The sequence below is a fragment of the Nannospalax galili genome, unplaced genomic scaffold (genome assembly GCF_000622305.1).
Source record: "Nannospalax galili isolate Female #2095 unplaced genomic scaffold, S.galili_v1.0 scaffold31, whole genome shotgun sequence".
Classification (NCBI taxonomy): Eukaryota; Metazoa; Chordata; class Mammalia; order Rodentia; family Spalacidae; genus Nannospalax; species Nannospalax galili.
This window is the reverse complement of record NW_008332149.1, coordinates 4,642,773-4,666,797: the sequence shown is the minus strand read 5'-3', so window position 1 is coordinate 4,666,797 and position 24,025 is coordinate 4,642,773. Positions and strand designations below refer to the sequence as shown.

At 47.4% G+C, this 24,025-nt stretch overlaps 1 protein-coding gene and 1 long non-coding RNA gene across 4 annotated transcripts in view; both read left to right on the top strand.

The window, feature by feature from the left end:
- The window catches only part of Grk5 (G protein-coupled receptor kinase 5), a 220,032-nt gene that overhangs the window by 46,831 nt on the left and 149,176 nt on the right, over positions 1-24,025 (top strand). The gene's annotated exons all lie outside the window — the stretch shown is intronic.
- LOC115069326 lies at positions 9,684-13,829 on the top strand. The gene is made up of 3 exons (XR_003848595.1): positions 9,684-9,774; positions 12,510-12,596; positions 13,793-13,829. It is a non-coding gene; the product is annotated as an uncharacterized LOC115069326 (long non-coding RNA).

Sequence of the window (24,025 nt, the reverse complement as noted above, 5' to 3'; positions counted from 1 at the left end):
GTTGTGGTTCATTAGGGAGCCCAAGGTAGGAACTCAGGGCAGGAACCTGGAGGCAGGAGCTGGAACACAGGCCATGGAGGAATGCTGCTTACTGGCTTGCTCCCCTGACCCCTGCTCAGCCTGCTTTCTTATGGGTTCCATTTCCAGCACCATACAAACCGGGCATGGTGGAACATGCCTGCCCAGGGGTGGCACCACCTACAGTGGGCTGGGCCCTCCCATATTACCCATCAAGAAGATGCCCCTCAGATATGGCCACAGGCCAGTCCAATAAAGGCAGTTCCCCAACTGAGGCTCCCTCAACCCAGGTGTGTCAAGTTGACACTAAAGCTATCCAGCACAGTCACAATACACTTTTTTTTCCCTCTTTTTTTAGTGCTGGGGATGGAACTCTGGGCTTCCTACCTACTAGGCAAGTGCTCTACTACTGAGCTACATCTGTAGACTTGCTTTAAAAATTTTTTTTTTTTTTTTTTTTTTTTGAGAAGTCCTTCAGAGGCATGAAAGGACCCTTTTCTCTGTGTGAGTCCTTATCTGAAGGGAACCCTACTCGACCCTTTTCCCCTCTCTCTCCCTCCTTCCCTCCCTCCCTTTTTTTTTGTGGTCTTGCCATCTAGAATACTGTATTCTAGGCCTATCTTCTGGAGGAAGAGGGATCCATGATTCTTTAACTTTTCTAACTTTTTTTGTTTTGGAAACAGCGTCTCCCTGTGTAGCCTTGGCTGGCCTACAACTATATTCCTGTAGACCAGGCAGGCCTAGATTTGCCTGCCTCTGCCTCTGAGTTCTGGGACTAAAGGTGTGCACCATCACAGCTGGTTTTACCTTTTATTTTATTCAATTTTGAGGCAGGGTCTCACTTTTGAACTCTGGATGCTCCTACCTCTGCTTCCTGAGTGCTGGGACCATGGACTTCTGCCACCAGGCCTGAATCAACTTTTCTAACTTAGAGGTCTAATTGCCAAGGAGGAAGTCAAATATTTTTCTGGCTAGGCTCTCAGATGCTCCTCTCCCCTCTTTCTCTTCTCAAGTATTTAATCTAGTGGGTTAATCACTGTGGGTCTTTTCCTCTTCCTTCATGCACATTGTTCGAGAAGACAGATGGCTGAAGGGAGTCAAGGCCAGAAGAGGATCTTAGGGCTGCTTTCTCTAATTTGACAGGCCCTGGAGGCTCTGAAGCAGGCACAGTGGGCTGCCCGCCTACCACCTCCCGTGCTTGCCAGGAACACCTGCATCTTGTTTCTTTGTTGTTTCACAGCCTGAGTCTCTTCAGGTCCAGCAAGATGACTGCTCAGAGGTAGGGCTCTTCCTAGTAGAAGTCACTGGAAGCTCATCCCCAGCTGGCTTCAGAAAACAAACAAGCAACTCCAGGGAATTTGGCTCATGTTTAATGCTGGACACTTAGTCTTGGGTGGGGCTAGTGATGTCATCTGGTGTCTGTTTTCCCCTCCCTCTCCCAAGGCCTCCTGGCTCCACCTCTCTCCAGCATTGGCCTCTTTCCTTCCCACCCCACTTTCCCCATCATGGAAAGGATGGCCAGCTGCTGTATGTCCTTAAACCTTGACCTTGGACTCCAGCCTCTGGAATTTGAGCCATAACTTCCTGTTGTTTAAGCGCCCAGACTGCAATAGTTTGTCACAGCAGCCCTAGTGACCAAGGCAGTCAAGTGCCAACTGCCACCACCACCATCACCACCACCACCACCACCAGAGTGTGGGTTCTGCTGAGCTAGAAGTGAGGAGTCCCTTGTGTTAGCAGGCAGTCATCTGTAGCAGGCCCCATGTCCTGCTTATAAGGCCAGGAGGGCTCTGAAGCTGCTAGGGTGTCCCTACCTAGGTCTAAAGTCAGGATCCTGCCCTCAGGGGCTGAGCTGCCTTGAGGCCCTTTTCTGGGCTTAGCAGAAAAGTCCTCTGAGGCCCCCTTTCTTCTCACTGAGCTGGCGACCCCCTAGAGACAGGCCAACCCCAGTGGTTGTCTTGGGGAAGTTCATCTGAGGATACTGTGAGGCTCCGAACAGTTTGATTTCTTTTTCTTTCTGTTTTGGAGGGGAGAAGTTTTGAGACATGGTCTCATGTAGCCCAGCCTGGGCCAGAACTTGCTATGCACTGGTGAAGATGATGGTGGATTCCGGATTCTTTTGCCCTCACCTCCCAAGTGCTGGAATTGCACCACACCTGGTTTATAAACAGTCTGATTTCTTACCCTATGTTTACAAACAATCCTGGTAGGGCTGGAGAGATGGCCCAATGGTTAAGAGCTCATACTGCTCTTGCAGAGGACATGAGTTCAGTTCCTAGCACCCACATAGGTAGCTCACACCTACCCATGGCCCCAACTCCAAGGGGATCTCATACCTCTGACCTCTGCACTCGTGTACATATTACCCCACCAGACACATAATTAAAAATAGTAAAAGTAAATATTTAAAAAATAAAAACAATGCTGCTTCTTTTACCAAGGAGTGCCCTTCCCATGCCCGGCCACCCTCCAGGGAGCTTTTCCTTCCCTTCCATAACTTGCATGTTTTTCAAGGTGAGGAAGTTAAACAATAAAACAGGAGGGCTGGCCAGGACAGTGTACTACCCAGCCTTGAGCTAGGGCAGAAGTCAGGGAAGATGGCATCTGTGTGGAGCTAGAGATGGCTTTTTCTCATTGCCTTCTGGGTAGGAGAACCCTCTTTGCTACTCTCGCACTGGGTGTGGACGTGACCAGATGCAGGGTAGGGGTGAGATGAGCTGGGGAGATGTTTTGCTACTTGGTATTGATGGATCAGGAGTTCAAGGTCATTCTCAGCAACATAGGAATTGGAGGCTAGCCTGGGCTGCATAAGACCCTGTCTCAAAAACAAAAACTAAAAAAATACCCTGAGGTGCCACCTCACTGGAAGTAGCCTGAGGAGAACTGAAGCAGACTGGGTTTTACAGACCTCAGGGAGAGACCAGTGTGCCTTCAACTGGTGCTGATTCCAAGGAAGTGGCCTCTCTGAGACCCTCCATGGTTTCAGACCTGTGGTGTCAGTAGGTGGCAAAGAGGTGTGGCATTCTCTCAGTCTGTGTTCCAGCAGAGTCTCACCTACACTTCATCTGCCTCCTGGTATTTGTCAGTTTCTTTTTCACCTCTTCTGAAGCAGCAGATAGGAAAATTCAGTCAACGAAGTCAACTTTAGAACAACCTTTGCTCTAAATCAAGTACACATAATTTGATTATTTAAATATGTTTTAGGGTGGGAGAGAGGACTCAGCAGTTAAGAGCACTGGCTAGTCTTACAGAAGAACCATGTTTGATTCCTTACACCCACATGGCATCCATCCTTAATTCCAGTTCTAAGGGATCTGATGCCCTCTTTTGGCCTCCATGGGCATTACACACATGTGGTGCCCTTACATACATGCAGGCAAAGCACTCATACACATAAAATATAAATAAGTCTTCTAAATAAAATACACATAGTTTGATTATTTAATACAAAATCCAACTAAGTGCTCATCTGATTTTCGTGTGCCATGGGTTTCTGTGCAAAGAAGTTGAGCTCTTATTGGAGAAGCCAGGACTTAGCTTCCTTTACCTCTGTGTAGCCCTTGTGCCAGTGTCTGCGAATGTCAAAGCTAGTGCTGGTCTCCCTGTCCAGGCAGGGTAGGATGCAGAAATGAGGAGACAAGGTGGCCTGGCTGGAATCCTTCCTCTGCTGGGAGTTGGTTAAGATGGGACCTTGTCAATTGGCCTGATTTCTCTCAGCCCCTGTTTTTGTCTATAAGAGGGTGTCGATCAGTGGGTTGTTGATTTAAATCACGAACACCTGGTGCATCATAAACACTACTTTGCTGTCATCATCATAGTACTTGCTGTGGCAGTTGTTGGCCACTATCCACATTGTCACCATCATCATAGTGCCATCTGGGGACACTGAGGAGACACGTGGTAACGAATAGGGTTGTACTGTCTCTTTGGTCCCTATGAAAAGCCATCTGTGCCCTGTCCCCAGGCTCTCATCTCAGTCATGGTGTGACTTGGGAGGAGTGGCTAACACAGGGCCCACCCTTATCTGTGAGCTGTGGGGCCACCTGTCTAGAGAGGGACATTGCCTAGCTTCTCCTTGGAGTAGGGCGGGGGCTTTGGCCATTGGCCAACTGTAACTCTTCTACTTCACTCCAGAGTCTTCTGGGTAGCTTTGTTTGTTCCCTCATAGAAATTCAGAAACAGCAATTTCATTTCTAAACAAAGGGGGACTTTTTGCAGGAAATTAGATGACTTGACACATGCTCTCATTGTTGAAGTGTTGGAGCATGCGGCCTCTTCTCCCACAATTGGGGTGACTTGCAGAACAGCAGAAAAATGATATTGCTTCCTGCGAGAGGGAAGAATGGGTACAGGTGGATGGCCAGAGTCACTCTCCCCCTGGAAAGTTTCCTGAGCACTTTAACATATGTACCAGGAGTCCTCAGATAGTTTAGTAACACTGTGTATTCAGCCCTGTAATGAGCTGGTGTTCTGGGGGCTTCCATGGGTCAGCCCTGTTCAGATGGCATTATGCTTTAATCCTGGAGAAACTGCCAAGGCTGACAGGATGGCCAATTCTGCTCTCCAGATATCTTGCCCTGGCCTGGGGTGTTGACTGCCAGCTACCCAGTCCAGCCTCTTCTGTCTTCTCTGTTCTGCCATTGGTCTCTGAATGTTCCTTTCCCCTCTCTGCTTCAACTCATTTGTTTGCTTACTGACCTGCAGCAGTGGTTGCCTGCCACAAGCATCCCCTTTCAGGGACTTTTACACTGGTGTGTCAAGTAGCCATGTTTATTTGTCAGTGAAGCTCCTTGTTCCTTTCTTGCCCAGTGCTTAATAGAGCTGGTTATGGTACATTCCCTTGTGAATTTGCTTGCTGTTTACTGCCCCCTCCCGAGGCTGGGTCATTCACTGCTGGGTGTGACTTGCTTCACCCTGCCCATGGCCTTTTTACAGAAGACCCTCAGATGTTGGGTGAGGTGTGAATTGGTCAAACTGGATTTCTAGGAGATGTCAGCAGTTTCTTGGGATAAGTGTGAGGTTAAGAGGTAAGTATGACTTTTGTAGGTAAAACAATAGGCATCTTCCTTCCAGCAACTCAAACTCAGTGTGCTTGGCACGCTAGTTCAAAGACTAGAAACACTAGTGTGCTTGGCACACTAGTTCAAAGAATAATAGCTACCTTAGGCACTTAAGAAAGCTCTGGAAATTTCATCTGTGTTCGAGTGAACTGGCATGCTGGGCTTTCAGAGGAACACAAATGTGGAATTTGAACTCTCCCCTACCTCAAGAGTGCCAGGCTGAGGGAGAGGCGAAATGCATTGAAACGTCACCAGTGTTATTATTAGTCATAATCTTATCTTTGTTAATAATAATAACAAGACCCACCTAAAGTCACCAATGGCAGACAGGCACTTCCGTAAGCTACACCGGCAGATAGTACTGGGGACCTGGGGAGGCGCCAGGGTGAGGGATGGAGTGTTCGCAGGAAACCCCACCCTGCTCACACGTGTGCACCCACATCCTCCACTCTCTTTGGGGCACTGGTCAACAGGAGCTGGAGTCCTAGCACACATCTGCAGTCTCTTGAAGGCTTTCATCCCTGCAGCTGGGACACAATAGGGTCTGTAGGTTTGGGAACTCCAGAGCAGTTTGTCCTGTGGAGCTTTCTGCCGCCTTTTCCCTTCTATTGTTTGTGGGCCCCAGAGAGGCTTAAACAATGTGTTTCCTACAGATTCTGTTTGCCTGTATTAGCCTTTTAATTTAACTTTTTTTTTTGGTCTTTTTGAGACAGGGTCTCCCTGTAGCCCCAGCTGTCCTGGAACTCACTATGTAGATCAGGCTGGCCTTGAACTCACAGAGATCTGCCTGTCTCTGCCTCTTGAGTGCTGGGATTAAAGGCGTGCACCCACCACACCCGGCTAATTTAATTTAACTTCTTAAATTTTATTTTATGTGTATGAGTGTATTGCTTGAATAGTATAAGTGTACCTGTGTTGTGCAATGCCCATAGAGGTCAGAAGAGACCCCTAGAACTGGAGTTATAGATGGTTGTTAGCTGCCATGTGGGTGCTGGAAATCAAACCCAAGTCCTCTGTAAGAGCAGTGAGTACCAGCAATCCAGCCCCTGCACTGGCTTTTTGTTTTGCTCTAGTAAACAGACATTTAGCATATACAGACCTGTATGCTTGACAAAGAAATCTGGAGCCCTGGACAGGCGGCTGCCCTGAGTCAGTTACTCTTGAACTTGTAGACTTGGATGGTTTAGAGCTTTGTAAATGACTCAGACCACAAGTTCCGAGCCCCACTGTGGGGCTTCTGTTCCCAGCTGCAGTGGAAAGAGGGTGACTAGCTTCTGACTAGTCAGGGGAAGATGTTTGAGTCTTAGTTTATGGTGAGGCACAGCCTGTGAACTCTGGACTGGACTCTCAGGAGTTCAAGTCCAAGCTCCAGCACTTTCTAAGTTGTGTGACTTTGAGGAAGCTACGCATCTAATGAATTAGTGTTCTTGGTGAAAATATAACCTGCCCCAGGGGTTGCTGGAAAAGTAAAGATGATGATATTTGGAAATCACCTGGCTTGAGCCTGCTCTCCTCATTTATCTTTTGAGCCCTGTTTGTGGGCCTCTGATCCTGGTGGGAGGGTCTTCCTGAGGATCCACTTGACCTGGAATGGAACTTGGGTTCACATCAGTACTCGTAGGCTGATGTGATCTGTGTGGCTAGATATAGTAGTGTTGCCCCATTCATCAGAAATAGTTCCAAATGTCCTGGACTTCACATGGGAGTCTGTGCCAACTGAGCAGGGCAGGAGCCAAGGGCACACTGGCTTCTGCTCCCTCCAGCTGTACTTATCTTCCTAGAGCATTTCTCATGCATGAACCTGAGGCATGAGACGCCTCCTCTCAGGAAAGCTAGGAATGTTACCTGCATCAGTATTTGTGAGGTAATTGAGCGGTGCTGGCATGGATCCAATTCACAGTGAGAGATGTTACCCCAGTGATGAGCAGGGTGTGGGATGCCTCAGGATCTGGAGGGACAGTGGAGGTGATTACAGGCAGGTGGTCATGTTTCACATTCAGGATGGAATATGTCCTTTATGGTTCCATGGATAGACCCAGGGAGGCCTTGCCATCTGGAGGCCTTGAGCTAGCCAGAGAGAGTGAGTTCTGTCAGGAGAGCTTTATGAAGGAGCTGGGTAATACCCTAACAGAGATGTAATGGTTCCTCTCCCATGATTTAGAGAGTCCTTCCTGATCCTTCTAGGATTCTTCCTCAGATCCCCTTTAGTGCTATGTACATATCCTAGAATACAAATACAATTGAGCTTGGGATAGCTTTACCCTTGAGAGGCCCAGTGGGAGATGAGGAGGTTACATGTGGATTTCTGGGAGGGAGCCTTGGTGACTCTACTCCAAGTGCTAAAGGGATTAATTTTGAGATGTATCCACCAGCACCTGTTCTGAGGCTGGTCATTTTGGGAAGCGTGATGGACACTGGTGATGTAAAGATTTGGATATGGTCCCTCTCAAATTCCTTGCAGGAATCTGTATATCAAGTTGGAAGTATCAGGAGAGCATTCATATACACATGGCCTTTTCCAAAGGGTTTTGAGTAAATTCACTCAGGGTCATTCCATAGTATGGTGGATATTTGGGGCAGGGTGTCAGCTTCTACTGCTCCAATCTTCCTAAGGCCACAGGTGTGGATGGGCTGTGACTGACTCAGAGGTCAGAACTCATTTCCCAGGTTTTGTCCCCCCTTGGCCACTTGTTTTTCAGACTTGGTTTTGGGATTTGTGTGGCAGTGGGAGGTGACTAATTTCTATAACTTGGTGTTTTAAATGTGTATGCCTGGTTCCCATGGAGGCCAGAAGAGGGCTTTGGTTCCCCTGGACCTGGAGTTACAGATGGTGGTTAGCTGCCATGTGGGTGCTGGGAACTGAACCTGGGTCCTCTGCAAGAGCAGCCAGTGTTCTTAACCCACTGAACCATCTCTGCAGCCTCCCCCCCCCTTTATTTTTAAAGAGTGTCACCTGAATTCTTGGGGGAGTTTCTTCAGCCACTAGCCCAGAGTTTATGTCATAAGTGAAAGACCACTGAGGTACTTGGTGTGAAGCAAAATTTGATTAGTCATTATCCATTAAGTGGGGCCTGGGTCTACCCAGCCACGCTGCCAAGGATGGAGACCCAGAATGTAGCACACTGGCCCACTGAGCACTTGGGAGGCTGGGTGAACTAGTGCCCACTGTAATAGCCACAGAAATACAAACCACACTTTTCTCTGAGATCTCTGTCCGGACAAAGCCGAAGAACATGAACTGGAAAGTGATGGATGTTGAGTGTGGACTGCTCACGACCAAGATGTGTGGAGTAAGATCGCAGACATTCCCTTTCATCCTGGCTTCTGTAGGGCACTGACCAGCATTTCCTGTTATCTACTTGTTGCCCTGGCATTGGCAAGACTGACTGGGACATTGGAGACCTGACAGATTTACTACAGTTGTCTATGGGCCTGTCTCATTCAGTGTAGTGCCTCATAGTGCAGGCGGCATATTTCCCATCCAGGCTGTTGCTGGCTGAGGGCTGGGGAAAAGGGTTCATGTTTGTCTGTGGAATGAAGATACCAGGTTAATTTTCTCTGTCCCTTTGACTGATGTGCTCTCATATCTGCTAACAGAGCAGGTACCCTCTGGGTGGAATGTGAGGCCCAGGCTGCAGCCCTGGGAACAATGGCAGGGTTTTCAGTCCCCAAGGGTACAGGCCTTGGTTCCTGCTCTTGTTGGTGACCCTTGGTAAGGCTGTGAACCTCTGTGGGCTGTAGGTTCTTATTGTTAAGAGAGGATTGCTATGGAAATGCCAAGATCCTTTAAAGTTTCTCAGAGATCAATATTGTGAAGCAGTTAAGGAGCTGGGGTCCGAGTTTGGATTTGGCTATATAAACTTGTTTCCCAAGGATCTCAGTCTCCTCCCCTGACCTCCCTCCCCCCCCACTGACTTTGGGAAAGATTCAATGAGAACTTGTGGGCCCATGGGCATTTCTCTCGCCTGTTGTTCTCATGGGTGTGACTGTTGTGAGGCTATACCAGGATTGAGCACCCAGAGGGGACACATTTGCTTAACATACTTGGTTTTTCTTCTCTAAGTACTGGGGCCCTATGGAATGTGATCTGCACTTGACCTGCTGGAAAAGGGGCCCAGGGCACCTAGGAAAGGAAGCCCCTTGGTCCTGTGCTCTGGGTAGTACGGTGCCAGGTGTCAGCTCTGGTGGTGTTTCCCCTGAGGAGACAGTGGTCCTTTCACTTCCGTGTTTCCTGTGCTTAGGCCCCACAGTGAGGGAGCCTCCATCCAGGGGAAGCAAAACAGGGCGAACCCTGTATTTCCTGTGATAAATGGTGACCTTTGGACCTGGGGTCCGGTCTGAAACCTCCAAGGCAGATTTTATTTTTCCTGCAGTGGTTTTAAAGTCATGACACACTGTGCTTTTGGCTGCTGTTCTTGCTGGCTGATGACCCCAGCGAGATGCCAGGAAGTTAGGTGGGTGCTTCTGGAAGGCGTTAAGAAGTTATTCATCAACTAAAAATGCAGCACTGGGGAAGGGGAGGGCCAAGTGCTGTATAAATGAGCACCGAGGCTGTGCCTTCAGAGTGCACCTTTGGTGAGGACAGCAAGGGCTGCAGGAGTCTGGGGATAGGCTTGCCGGCCAATAGTACAGCCAAAGCTGGGGTTGGGTACCCATACCTGTCCCAGTATGCAGCTGGTTTCAAGAATCCTGGGGGGTAAGGTTGAAGGGGATCTCTGTGTCCCGTTTCCTCTACTTGACAGATTCAAGAGATGACTTTTGTAAAATTGTAGGGCTTAGACTTACTTATTTAGTTAGTTATTTTGAGACACTGTCTTTCTGTAGCCTTAGCCTAGAACTCACTATGTAGACCGGGCTGGGCTTGATCACACAGAGATCTGCCTCTTGAGTGCTTAGACTTTTATTATATTTTATTTATTCAAAAATATTTTATTTGAGCCGGGCGTGGTGGCACACGCCTTTAATCCTAGCACTTGGGAGGCAGAGGCAGGCAGATATCTGTGAGTTCAAGGCCAGCCAGGTCTATTAGTGAGTTCTGGCCAGCTGGGGCTATAGGGAGACCATGTCTCAAAAAGATCAAAAAAGAAATTATTTACTTTTAATTTTATGTTTATGAGTGTATTGCCTGCGTGTATGCAAGTGCACCCATGTTGTGCAATGCCTGTGGAGATCAGAAGAGGGCATCAGATTCTCCTGGAACTGGAATTACCGATGGTTGCTACCCGCCATATGGGTGCTGGGAATCAAACCAAGGTCATCTGCTTCTTTCCTGAATAGTGATGAAGGGAATAGGTATTTCTATGCTCATTTTTTAAAGCAAAAGTTGGAACATCTGATGAATTTTCACTTTTAATTATAGTAGGGGATAGGTATAGGAGGCATTGAACATTTTTAATTACCCATTATGTTCCATGAATTTTTATTATATTTATTCATTTATTTTTATGTGTGTGTGTATGCGTGTGTATGTGTACATGTGTGCCACGATGCATATGTGGAAGTCAGAGGACAATTTGTAGGAGTTGATTCTCTCCTTTCACCATGTGGGTTTTGGGAATTGAACTCAGGTCATCCATCATTCTTGGTAGCAAATACCTTTCCTTATCTGTGCTGAGACATTTCTCCCACCCAATTTAGACCAAGTTTCTTTCCTTCCTTCCTTCCTTCCTTCCTTCCTTCCTTCCTTCCTCTTTTTTTTTGTCTTTTTGAGACAGGGTCTCCCTGTAGCCCCAGCTCTCCTGGAACTCACTATGTAGACCAGGCTCGCCTTGAACTCACAGAGATCTGCCTGCCTCTGCCTCCCGAGTGCTGGGATTAAAGCCATGCACCACCACGCCCGGCCCTTCCTTTTCTCTTAAAAAATTTTTTTTTATTTATTATTTTTATTTTATGTATATGAGTGTATTGCCTACATGTGTATAAGTGCACTTGTGTCATGCCATGCCATGGAGGTCAGAAGAGGACATCAGATCCCCTGGAACTGAAGTTACAGGTGGTTGTTAGCCACCACGTGGGTGCTGGGAATAGAACTTGAGTCCTTTGCAAGAACAGCCAGTGATCTTAACCACTGAGCCATCTCTTCCCCTCCTTTTTTTTGAAACAAGGTCTTACCATGTAACCCAGGCTGAACTTGAACTTGCTATGTAGTCTAGGCTGACCTTAACTCGTTTGAACTGCCTCAGTCTTGAAAGTGCTGGGATTATAGACTTGTGCTGCCATACATGTGCATTTTTATTTTATATATATTTTGGGGGTAGGTCTCATGTAGTCCTACTGTCCTCAAACTCACTGTGTAGTTGAGGCTGACCTTGAACTTCTGATCCTTCTGCTTCTACCTCCCAAGTGCTGGAATTACAAGTGTGTGCCACCACACCTGGCAAGGATGCATTTTTAAAATTACATGCCTTTATTTACTTTATGGATATGTGTGGATGTGCCCTGGAGGTCAGAGGACAGCTTGTAGGAGTCAGTTCCCTTCTTCCACCACATGGGTCCCAGGGATTGAACTCAGGTGTTCAGGCTTGGTGGCAAGAACCTGTACCTGCTGAGCCATCTCACTGGCCCAAGGATGCTTTATCTTTTCCTTTCCTTCCCTCCCCTCCCCTTCCCCTTCCCCTTCCCCTTCCCCTTTCCCTTTCCCTTTCCCTTTCTTCCATTATCTGCCGATTCTGGCATAACGGTGCAGAATGCTGGGCTACCTTCTGGCCAGGAGAGGAGAGATCACATGCAGCCATAGGGCCAGTTATGCTTGGAGACTTAGGTTTTCTGTTGTGCAATTTAACCAACCCTCTGTCCCTCCCCTCCCCCTCCCCCCTTCCTTTCCCTTTTCTTTTTTTTGAGACAAGGTCTCCTGTAGCCCCAGCTGTCTTGGAACTCAACATATAGACCAGGCTGATTTTGAATTTACAGAGATCTGTCTGCCTCTGCCTCCCGAGTGCTGGGATTAAAGGCGTGCGCCACTCCCCTCCCTTCCCTGCCTCCAAGGATGCATTTTTACAGTAAAATCAGAAAGTGTTTTGTTCTTGGAGTTCCCTTTGATATTTCAGCAAATGGGGGAAAAGGGGAGCAGAAGTGTCCCACAGGACAGAGATGAGCCCTGGCCTGTCAGTCAAATGAAGTTCTGAAGAGCTGGGTCTGAGCACCCTCCACAACCCCATCCTCTACCCTTTGCCCATTTGTTGCCTCCTTAGGTGCGGGCTATAAGCTGGTTGGCCTGAGCTACACCAATTTATCTTTCCACAACCCCAGTTCAGGATACTGGCAACACTGGGCAGCTTGGAGTTATTCCCCATGGCTTACACGTAGCCTGCCACCTGCTGTGCCCTCCTGGTTCTTCCTGGGTGTTGATGTGTGTCCTCATCATTTCATGAACTGGTCTTGTTGGATTAGGGCCACCCTGATGTCCTCATCTTAACTGTTTTCTCTTTAAAGACCTTGCTTCCATATATGGTCACCTTCCGAGGCACTGAAGGTTAAGACATGACTGTGAACCTGGGGAAACCGTTCAAGCCATCACAGGTACTAAGCTTGGGCTAGGTGCTCATGACAGAAAGATGAACTGGGCAGTTCTGACCCTGGAGGAGCCTGGCTTTGGGACAGCATGGGGGCAGAGCATGGGGATGGAATGTTCTGAGGAGAGAAGACTCAGAGGAGATAGACAGGCTTGGGGTCCTGGGGGGCAGTATGTGTGAAGATGGTTAAGACAAACTTGGCTCTGATGACAAAGACAGGGGATTCTCATTCTCCCCAAGGCACACCCTTTGAAGCCCTCCATGATTGTCAAGTGGCAGTGGTCTGCAGCCCATTGACTTTGTCTTTTTCCTTTTTCTTCTTTTTTTGGTCTTTTTGAAGCAGGGTCTCCCTGTAGCCCCAGCTGGCCTGGAACTCACCATGTAGACCAGGCTGGCCTTGAACTCACAGACATCTGCCTGCCTCTGCCTCCCAAGTGCTGGGAATAAAGGCGTGCGCCACTACACCTGACTTTTCTTTTTTGAGATAGTGTCTTATATATCCCTGGCACAAAAATGTCCAATTTCTGCAGTTGCAGGGATCGAGCCCAGAGCTTTCTAAATGCTGAGTTACATTCACAGCTCACTGACCTGTGATTAAAGCAAGCTTCCGCCTTCAGGAAGAAGAGGGCTGTGTGAGTGTTGGCTGGTGTTGGCTGGTGTGTAGGCCAGTGTCTGTCCCTGCTGTGCCCAGTGTTCTCACTGGAAGTCCACCTCCTCTTTGAGCAGCTGTGGGGACATGTTAAGTCTGCTCTGTTACAGAAGAGAAGTTTGTCACCTGTCTTGCATGTGCCTTGTGGTGAAGGAAGGGATGTGAGTCCCATGTCCTTGCTTCACTAACTCTTGACCCCTGGATTCCTGAATGCTATGTCTGGGACAGACAGGGGTGGGGTGGGGGTGGGGGACTGAATTCATAGGTAGGCTATGTTGGGACTTTACCTACAAGGCAAATTGAAGTCTCTGCTCTGTGCTCACAGTGTTGGAGGCTTTGAACCCTTTACTCCAGGGGGAACAGCTGTAGTAAAGGGGAAAAGGGACTTAAAAGTTGGCGCAGAGAGGGGAAGGCTAGGAAGAGAAGACTTGGCCCATGCTGGGTAAAGGCTTTCCAGTGTACATACCCTTAGATCATTCATACACCTCAGCAATCCCTCAGTTATCTTGAAGCCTTTGAGAGGGAACTGACACTGATTCTAACCACTCCAACAGCTATCAAAATGCCTGAAAGCAAATCCTGAATCCATCATTCTTGAGTCCAGCCTTGGAAGACAAAAGAAAAACGAGGAGGAACCCAATAGAGAGATGCTTTTGGAAGCCCTTGTCAAGAAATTCCAATGGACTTTCAAATGAACATTTGAAAATTGCCCTGTTCTGACTTTTTTCTAGTTCCCTGTCTAGAACTTGTAATGCTAAGTACTCTTGCCTTTACTTCTCCTTCACATCTCCTATTCATGATTCAAGGACTTTCTTTTCCCCTTAGAGACAAGAGTGATACAATTTGGGAGTCTTTTAGATAGACCCATTGAAGGGGTACCCTAATTGCCTCACCCTGTGTCCCTGTTCAGCATGGAAGAAGCCAGAGTAGTCTGCATCCCGATTTCCTATCTGTAAGTTGGGTAACCTCTTCAAAGGATGGTGTGATAAGAATAAGAGGCAGGAATTGGCTAGGCAGTTAGGGTAAAAAGACCCCAAAGAAAAGTAGCCAGTTTCTTGGCTAAAACTCACAATGTCCCTGGGCCTCTTAGCAACATACTCTGTTCCAAAGGCCAAAACTGCCGAAAGTATTTGGGAGCTTTTATCTAATCCTTAAAAGATTTTAGGGTTACCTCTTCAGAGGAGAGAATGGTAGAATAGCAAAAACCCCATAAAAAAAATTAAAAGGAGAAAGAGTACATGAAGTTATCAGAAAAAAGTGATGGGGAGGTATGGGAGGAGTTGGAGGGGAGGGAGTGGGCATGGATTTGATCAAAACACCTTATATGCATGTATGAAATTCTCAATAAATTATTTAAAAAGTCAGTGCAGAGAAATTATAGTTTCCCCAGGCAGTTTTGCTTGGATATTCTCAGACAGTACTAATGAGTAATTAGCATGAAAACATACACAAAATCAGTCTTCAGAGACTATGGACCTACTTGTCACCACTTGTCACCAGCAGCTCACAGATGACAACTTTCCTGCTGGCTTTGCTACCTATGGGAAAGTGAATGCCAGCTTTCTCCGGCCGGTCAAGCCAGTGCCCACCATTGAGATCTGCCAGCCAGTGTTCAGAGGTGGATACGACAGCTTGGTCTGCTGTCATCTGCTCTCCAGTCCCTCTGCTTTTTTCACTTTTGTGTGTTTGGGGGGAGGATACTGGGACTCAAACCCAAGTCATCATGCATGCTAAGCAAGTATTCTACCACTGAGCTACATCCCTGGACTTTGCTTTTTATTCTTTTACTGATACGATAAAGGCTTCAGGAAGGATGCAGATACACTGGTATGTAAGTATCTGTTTATGTCCCAGTTTTTAATTCTTTGGTCAAACAAAACAAAAAGACATGAAGGTGGGGTGGAGATTTGGTGGGAGGGAGTTGGAGGGGGAGAGAATAAGAGAGGGTGGAGCGTAAGTATGGCCTCAATGTGTTATATCCACACGTGAAACTGTCAAATAATAAATTAATAAAAAAAGGAAGGAAAGAAGGAAAAAGTAAGTTCATTGTCATTTCTTTAGATTTTAAGACTAAATTATCATGGGGCCCTAAAAGTGTGGTGGGCCCAATTACTGTGCCCACACATCAATCAGCATTTTCTGTAAAGAGAACAAGATCTTTTGAATGCAGTTTGTCTCCCAGGTGGCTAGTGATTCTTTAGACAGTACCATATCTGCACCTCAGTTTCCACAGCATTTCACATGGAACAGTTAGAACATACAAGATAATAAACAGATGGCTGTTTGCCAGGTTCTTAGAGGTGTTCAATGAAACCTCTAACCAAATAAAAGCAAAAACTAAAAAAAATTCTTTGGTATATACCTAGAAAGAGACTTGCTGGATGAGATGGTAATGCTGTTTAATGTTTTGAGGAGCGGCCCAACTATTTTCTTTCTAGAAAGCTACCTGTCTTGGGCTTTCTCTAGCAAGGGGTTCTGCCCTGATTAGACTGATTCGCTACCTTGTGTCACCTATGCACTTGGGTTAGGAACATTCTTCTTATTTAGAACATTCCTTAGCCCTCCCTCCGATGGACTAGGGGAGCATCTTGCCTTCCTGACTCCTTTGGAAGGCCTTGCTCCTTCTGCCAGCCCCTAGGCAGATATTTCAGGTCTGGCCACTGGTCTTAGTCCTGGCTTACTAGCTAGCTGGTGGGCAGTCTCTGCACTGAGCTCCCGTCCCCTCTTCTTCAGGTGTCAAGCACCTGTTCACTGAGGTGATGCCAGTGACTGCCACCTGTATCCAGGTCTCTGCCTGCCATCAGCCTCCCCCAGGGTGGCATCCTTTGTACAGGGAGGGATCTGGCTAGCCTCTGGTATCAGTGCATTCAGCCCTTTGTGTTGGCAGGCTGCCTTGGTTCCTGAGGCTGGTGACTGGCTGCCTCCCCTCTTGGACCCCTGCCCATTTGGAAGCATGCCTTTGATTACTGCCACCCTGAACCAGGCCATCAGGTCATCCGATCCCCTAAGGGGCCTGGCAGAACACCCCTAGCATGAACCAGTGATGACAGGGAAACAAGCAGCTGCTCGTGGAGCTTTGTGGACGGATTCAGTGGAGACAAGTGGGTTGTCGCATTGGAGTGCGCTGTTGCCCAAAGCCAAAAACTGTGGCCCCTGCTTCCTACTTACCCTCAGGACCCTTGCCGATAAATATCTGTCCCTGACTTGGATCTTATCTCCTGCTTCCAGTGTGATGTTCCCCTGCTCCACTTTGTCCTCAGGATCTGTCTTGTCCCTCAGTACCATTGTCCTTCAAGTCAAAACTGGGCCTCACCTTCAAACCATGGACTTCACCAATGGGGTCTGTTAGGCTGACTGACCGAAGTCCTGTCATTCTGTGGGTCCAGCTATCTGACCTGGAGAAGGAGAGGCTAGTCCAGGTGGTCCTTACAAGTTGTCAGTGGGGTCCCAGGATACCAGAGGCCCTGGGGGCTTTGGGAGCTACACAAGTGTCTCATCTGACAGTCGAATCCCTATAAGACAGCAGGACTGTGAGGTATGGTTGGCCTAAACAGTTGCAGCGCCTGCTGCGGATGAGTCCTTCTGCAAAGTTGGGGTGCATTCCAGGGATTCTCAAAGATGGTAAGAGACTTGACCTGTTTCTGATAAAAAAAAAATTTCTTTATTTTTATTTTATGTGTATGAGTATTTTGCATGTATGTAAGTGCACCTGTGTTGTGCAGTGCCCACAGAAGAGGGCATCAAATTTCCTGGAAATGAGGTTATGGATGGTTATTAATTGCCATGTGGGTGCTGTAAACCAAATCCAGATCTTCTGTAAGAGCACCTAGTGCTCTTAACTGCTGAGTCATCTCTCCAGCCGTGTTTGATTTTTTTGGTTTTGCTTTGAGGTTCTTAGGTCATCAAAAAACTTTTGAAATCGGGACTGGAGAGATGGCTCAGCGGTTAAGAGCACTGACTGCTCTTGCAGAGGTCTCGGGTTCGATTCCCAGCACCCACGTGGCGGCTTCAAACCATTCTTAACTCCAGTCCCAGGGGAATCCGAAGCCCTCTTCTGACCTCTGTGTGCATTGTACAACACGGGTGCACTCACATACATGCAGGGAATACACTCATATACATAAAATAAAAATAATAGATAAAATATTAAAAAAAAACTTTTGAAATGTCAACAGTTTTTTTCCGCTTAGAAGGATGTTGGCTGTGGGTTTGTTGTATATAGCTTTTAAATGTGTTGAGGTATGTTCCTTCTGTTCCAATTCCCTTTAGGAGTTTTATCATGAATGCATGTTGAATTTTCTCAAAGGCTTTTTCTGCACCTTTTGAAATGACGATGTGTTTTTTGGGGGGGTCTCTTTTGAGACAGGGTCTCCCTACATCCCCGGCTGGCCTAGAACTCACTATGTAGACCAGGCTGGCCTTGAACTCACAGAGATCCGCCTGCCTCTCCCTCCCGAGACCTGGGATTAAAGGCGTGTACCACCACGCCTGGCTCTGTTCCAGCTGGCCTGGAACTCACTATGTGGAGCAGGCTGGCCTTGAACTCAGAGATCCACCTTCCACCATGTCTGGCTCAATATGAAGCTTTTAAAACAAAAGCTATGGGTTGGAGAGATGCCTCAACAGTTAGGAATACTTGCTGCTTTTGCAGAGGACATGGGTTCAGTTCCCAGCATCCACATGATGACTCACAGCCAACTATAATTCTAGTTCCAGGGGATCTAATGCTTCTCTGGCCACCATGGGCACCAGACATACATTAATGACTTCTATGGGATCCCAAAGTCAACAAGGGCCACTGTAGGCTGAAGCATGACTAGAATGTGACTTGCCCAATATCACATAGGTAGGAGCAAGCTGAGACATGAACTTGGTTCTTCAAGGCCTGTGTTGGGGATACTTCTAGCCGGAAAATGTTTCAGAGTGCATCTTTGTAACCCCAGGGATTAGATGGAACTTGGCATGACCCTCTGGGACCTGGAAGCCAGTGTTAGGAGTCAGGAACTGTGGCAGCTCATTTAGGTGTTACTGTGGGACCTTCCCCTGGCTATGGATGGGATGGTGGATGCTTTGATCCCCCTTGGACCTAAGAGGAAGGAAGGCACAACTGGAAAAGAGAAACCTGCCCAGTATCCACCAACTAGCAGAAAGGAAGCAGAGGTCCGGATCCCAGAGTTTATGTCAGAGCTGATGTCTAGACTAGCACTGTCCAAGTAAATGTGACTTCCTCTGAGCTGAGAAAGTCCTAGGAACCTCATTAAAAGAAGAGAAACAGTTAAAGTCATTTTAATAATATATTTTGCTTAACCAAACATATATGCAGATGATCATCATTTTAACTCATTGTCAATATAAAACTAATAAGGTACTTTACATTCCTTTTTTCATGCTAAGTATTCAAAATCCAGTGGGTTCTTTTTCTTTTTTCTTTTTAGTTGCTGGAGATTGAACCCAGTGCCTTACACATGCAAATATTAAGCTCATGTTCTGCTGCTGAGCTACACCTCAATCCTTCCATACATCTGAGCTCCTTAACTGTTAACTGAATTTCAAGTGCTTCATGACTGGTTGTGCCCAGTGGCCTTGGCATTGACTGGAACTACTCTAGTCAGTGGGTGACTCTGAGCATTGCTGGCTGTTAGAAGCTAAGGGGAACATGAGGAAGAGATAAAGGCATAGCAGGTAGGGATCAGGGCAGGCCTGAGTGACTGTATTGGGAGAAAGAGAGCCATCTCTCAAAGTCTGTCTCAGGAGAGGCCATCCCTGAGGACAGAGCCACAGGGCCAAGGTCTAGGAGAACACAGGCTTCCATGCCTCAGCCTCTCGGCTACCCTGGGAGGGCATGCTGTCTGTCTCTGGTAGGGATCTGGCTCTGAGCTCTGTTGCTTTCTGCCACAGGCTGTTGCAAAACTCTGAGAGCACAGGGCAGGTATAATGTGTTTCTTAGCAAAGAGTGCAAGACCCTAGACATCACAGAGGTTCTGAGTATACAGAGCCAGACTCGAATCCTCATGGGGAGTGCAGTCATCAGACCCATCTTTCATAGGGTCACAATGGGGGTCATCTCATAGGACATTTCAGGCTGGGGTAACTTCAAATCCTGGTTGAGGGGAGTGGGCAGGTAAGGATCTTATGTTTCCTTAAATGGATATCCAATGAAAGAGGTTAAAAGGGTCATCTAAAACATTGCCTGGCTTGGTCCCGGGGTGCAAGGAGGATGGTAGGTAGTGAGAACAAAGTCCCAGGGGACAACGTTTCCCTTATTGTGACTCCTAGGTCAGAGACAGATTTCTGGAGATTCTGTGGCCAGTCTTTTCCAGACAAGGTTCCAGAGAGGCAAGCTGGGGTTTGGAACAGGAGAGGTGTTTCATCCTGATGTGATCTGTGTGCTGGAGACATGGGATACCGAGGAAAGTCTACAGCCCAGCAAGCCCTGGCTCTGAAGATCCAGCAGTGACTTTGTGTGTTGGGTAAAAGCAGTTCTACATAGCTGGGTGGACCCAAGAATGCTGTTCCTAAAACTCTGCTCTGTGATACAGTAATAGGTGGAATGGCATGGTGAAAGGCATCTTGGTAGGCAAAGGTTAATACCATAAAAAAAAAACCCTATTTGAGTCTGGCCAAATCCACAGGGCGGGAGTGGGAGCAGGGAACTGCTGAGGCCTAGTGCTCAGGCTGGGGAGAGTGGGATGGAGGCCATGCAGAGGCCCCTGGCACCATGATCCAGTCCTCTGTTCGTGGCTTCCTGGGGGGAAGTCCTCAGCAAGCCAGTCTCAGTTTCACCATCAGCAAAATGGGGCCGTTGACTCTTGCTTTCCTTACAAGCTTGGATCGGCCACGTGGAAATATCTTCAGAGCAAAGCACCCCACAAACTTGGGAGATTATTTTTATTAGCTTTACTGTAAATATTTCAAGTTCATTCATTATATACACTTTAGGAGTGGTGTTTTATTAGGATTTTAAAAAACTTATGGGGCTAGCATGTAGCTCAGTTGGTAGGTAGAGTGGTTATCTATCCACAGGACAGCATAAACTGAGCATGGTGCCATATGCTTATAATCTCAGCACTCAGCCTGTGCGGGAGATAGAAGTTCAAGGCTACATGAGACCTTATCTCAAAAAAAAAAAAAAAGGCTGATGAGATGGCTCAGTGGGTAAAAGTGCTTGGTATACAAGCCTGGTGTTGTGAGTTCGATTCCCAGAACCCACATAAAGGTGGTCAGGCATACATACTGATACATAAATAAACAGAACAAAGAATCCAAAACGGTGTGGCAGAGCTATTGCAATGAACACACAGTAGCTGTACCTACCTGCTCAGGACCTGCACACACACACAAAATATGAAAAGTAGACGTGAAAAAAGACGTGAGAGTAGATGGGGCCTGGTTGACAAGAAGAAGGTGTTTAGCAGGACTGGGGGTGGGGCAAGAGAGGCTAGTGAAGAGAGAATATAATAATAAGTACATTGTGTACATGGATGACGTTGTTAAAAATGAATAAGGAGGAGGGATGCTTATCATGATGCCAATCACAATAGCCAAGATGAAGTTAACTTAGGTGTCCATCAAGAGATGAGTGTTTACAGAAAACATGGTCTATACATATACCACAGAGTAGTGTGCAGCCATAAACATAATGAAACCATGCCATAGGCAGCCATGTCGATGAACCTAGAGCATGATGCTGCGTGATCTCATATGTGGAAGAGAAAGTAGTTGATCATATAGAAGCAGGGAGGCAGGAAGGGTGCTCGTGGGGACAGAGAGGCTAATAGACACAGGGTCCAGCTGGGCAGGAGGAATAGCTCTTACATCACGTTGCACAGTGGGATAACTATGGTTGGCAACTTTGTTTTTTAAAGACAGGGTCTCGTGTAGCCCAGGCTGGAACTTAGTATGTAGCTAAGGCTGACCTTGAACTCCTAATCCTCCTGCGCCCATCTCTCAAATGCTGGGATTATGGGCACCTGCCACCATGCTTAGTTTAGCATCAATGTGTTGCTTCAAGATAACCAGTGGAAAGGGTTTTGAATATTCCCATCAGGAAGAAAGGGCAAGTGCGATACATGTGCTGATCTGATCAATACACATTGTATGGCTATATTGAAATGGTACATCATATCCATAAACAAAGAAGAAGCTGGAGAGATGACTCAGTGGTTAAGAGCACTGGCTGTTCTTGCAGAGGACCTGGGTTCGATTCCCAGCACCCACATGGTGGCTAACAACCATCTGTAACTCCAGATTCCAGGAGAATCTGATACCCTCTTCTGACCTCCCTCCATGGGCATTGCACCACATGGGTACACTTACATACATGCAGGCAATGCATTCAAACACATAAAGTAAAAATTGTATGTATATATATATTTTGGTCTTTTTGAGACAGGGTCTCCCTTTAGCCCCAGCTGTCCTGGAACTCACTATGTAGACCAGGCTGGCCTTGAACTCACAGAGATCTGCCTGCCTCTGTCTCCCGAGTGCTGGGATTAAAGGCATGCGCCACCAAGCCTGGCTTAAAATAATAAATATATTTTTAAAAAGGAAAATAATAGGAGGGAGATGAGGGAGGATGTGCGAGACTGAGGGAAGAGGAAGCCTTGCTGGCCATCCACTGATAATTAAGCACAGATCTTTCACTTCAGGTGCTGGGATGGAATCTCTGTCTCCATTTTTCTCTAGAGAGGTTTAGTCCCAGCCCTGCAGCTTTGTTCAAATGACACATCGTCTTTAAGATGTTTAGGACTTCAGACAAGATGCCTACTACTATGTGCACTTTGGTCTTCTGTTTTGGGTCCTTCTCTGGGCTGGGTTGACCTCCTTGGTAGGAATGGTCCTTGCCTATGTCTTCTGATTCCAATGTTTGCCTGGTGCTTCCTCCTGTGCTGGCCAGTGCTTCTGATAACTCATTGGTGACCAGTAAGTTTGGCAGAAGGTCTTGTAAGGCAGGGAGGGGAAAGGAAAAACTGCAGGGGCTCAGTGCACCTGAATCATGTTAGCTCCGTGTGTGCAGGACCTCGGTCTGCTTGCTGTACTTCCAGTTTGGCTCAGGGTCTAGCAACAACCGGTGCTTAATAAATGTGTTGAAAGAATGGCTGACCTGTGAACCCTGCTCCCTGTTCTCCCAGCGCTGGCTTGGTTGTGGGTTGTATAGCCACTGTGGAGACGTGGATGGGCTGGGCCAAGGACCATCCAGGTCCTGTGTGGAGTGGACAGCTACTCACTGCCTCTCACTGTATCATTATCCTGACGACATGGTTGGTTCCTGCCCACCCAGAACTTGTCCCACAGTTCCTGGTCACAAGGCATCCTTCAGTATGGGCAGTATGCTGGTTGCTCCAACCCCTCCCCGGCCTTCTTTAGGCGTCAGGTCTGGGCTTCTCCATTTCCTGGACACTCAAATCCAGTCATGGGAGGAGAACACGGTGTTCGAGTTACTAATGCACATCTCGGGTGTGCCCCTGACCTTTTCTTTAAACAAGGCTTTCCATCTCCCAGCCTCACTTTGGGTCACATTCTCAGAGAGCCAGCCAACGAGGGCTGATGAAGGCTGAGGCTATTTGTTTTCTGAGATTTCACAAAGAATGCCTCCCTCCCTCTTCTGACCTTAAAACTTTTCCCCCCTCTAACACTTGTATTTTTAACTTCATGAGAAAATACGGGAAGGAGCAGATTTTATTTTTCCAAATTCTTTTTACTTACAAAAATAGGCTCTGGGGTAGAATAAGGAGAATAAGACTGTATTAATTACTCTTCCTGTGGCTATGACAAAATACCTGACACAAGCAACTTGAGGAAGGAAGGGTTTATTGGTGTTCAGTTTGAGGCAAAGTCCATCACGGTGGGAAGGCATGGTGCATTTGAGGCAGCCGGTCACACTGCATCCACAGTCAGGAAACAGAGAGATAAATGCTGGTGTTCAGCTAGCCTCCTCCTTTTTATTTATTCTCAGACTCCCTTCTGTGGGATGGTATTGCCCACATTCAGGGTGGGCTTCCCTGCTCAGGTAAACCTTTCTGGAAACACCCTCATAGACACACCCAGAGGTGTTGTTTCCTTGGTGATTCTAAATCTATTGAGGTTGAAGTAAAGATTAACCAGCAGAGTGTTGGCTTTTGGCTTTGGTGCTATGAGGGTACCTGGAGCTCTTTTGTGCCCAGAGGTGTGCTGTGGGTATGTGACCCTGTCATGGAAAATCTGAGGACCAGAGAGGGACAGTAACTTGGCCATAGTCACATAGTCACCTGGGCCATCCATAATGGGTAGAGTAGAGGGGGCTTGCTGTGTCCTTGGTCTTTGGGTCCTTATCTTAGTGGCCCCCTGAAGGCTGTTTCAGCACCAGCTCTCTCCGACCTGATTATCTGTGGTTCTTTTTTCTGCCACCCCTCTCTTGTTTGTGTAGCCAGCTTTTTGTTCAGCCTTGTCCGGGCCTTAGGGTGATACCTGTTTCAGGATGCTTCAAGCACTTAGAACTTAGAACTAGGAGCTCAGCAAGAGCTCATTGATGGAGAGTGGGCTCAGGAAGGGTGTGCTTAGCAGAGAGGCCGGATAGTGAAAGATACCCTCCCCAGCCCAACCGTTCCAATCCCTAGCGTCCTCCTTCAGCACCTCCCATGTTTCTCTTTTCATGTTTCTCTCTAGTCCTGGCTGATGGCTCACCCCTTCTCCCACTTGAGCTGTGGCCCCAGATGTCCTCCCCTCTGGGCTTGCCAACACCCTGATTCTAAATCCCCCATGACTTCATCTCCTTCCCACACTGACTCCAGCATCTGTCCCCTCCTCCT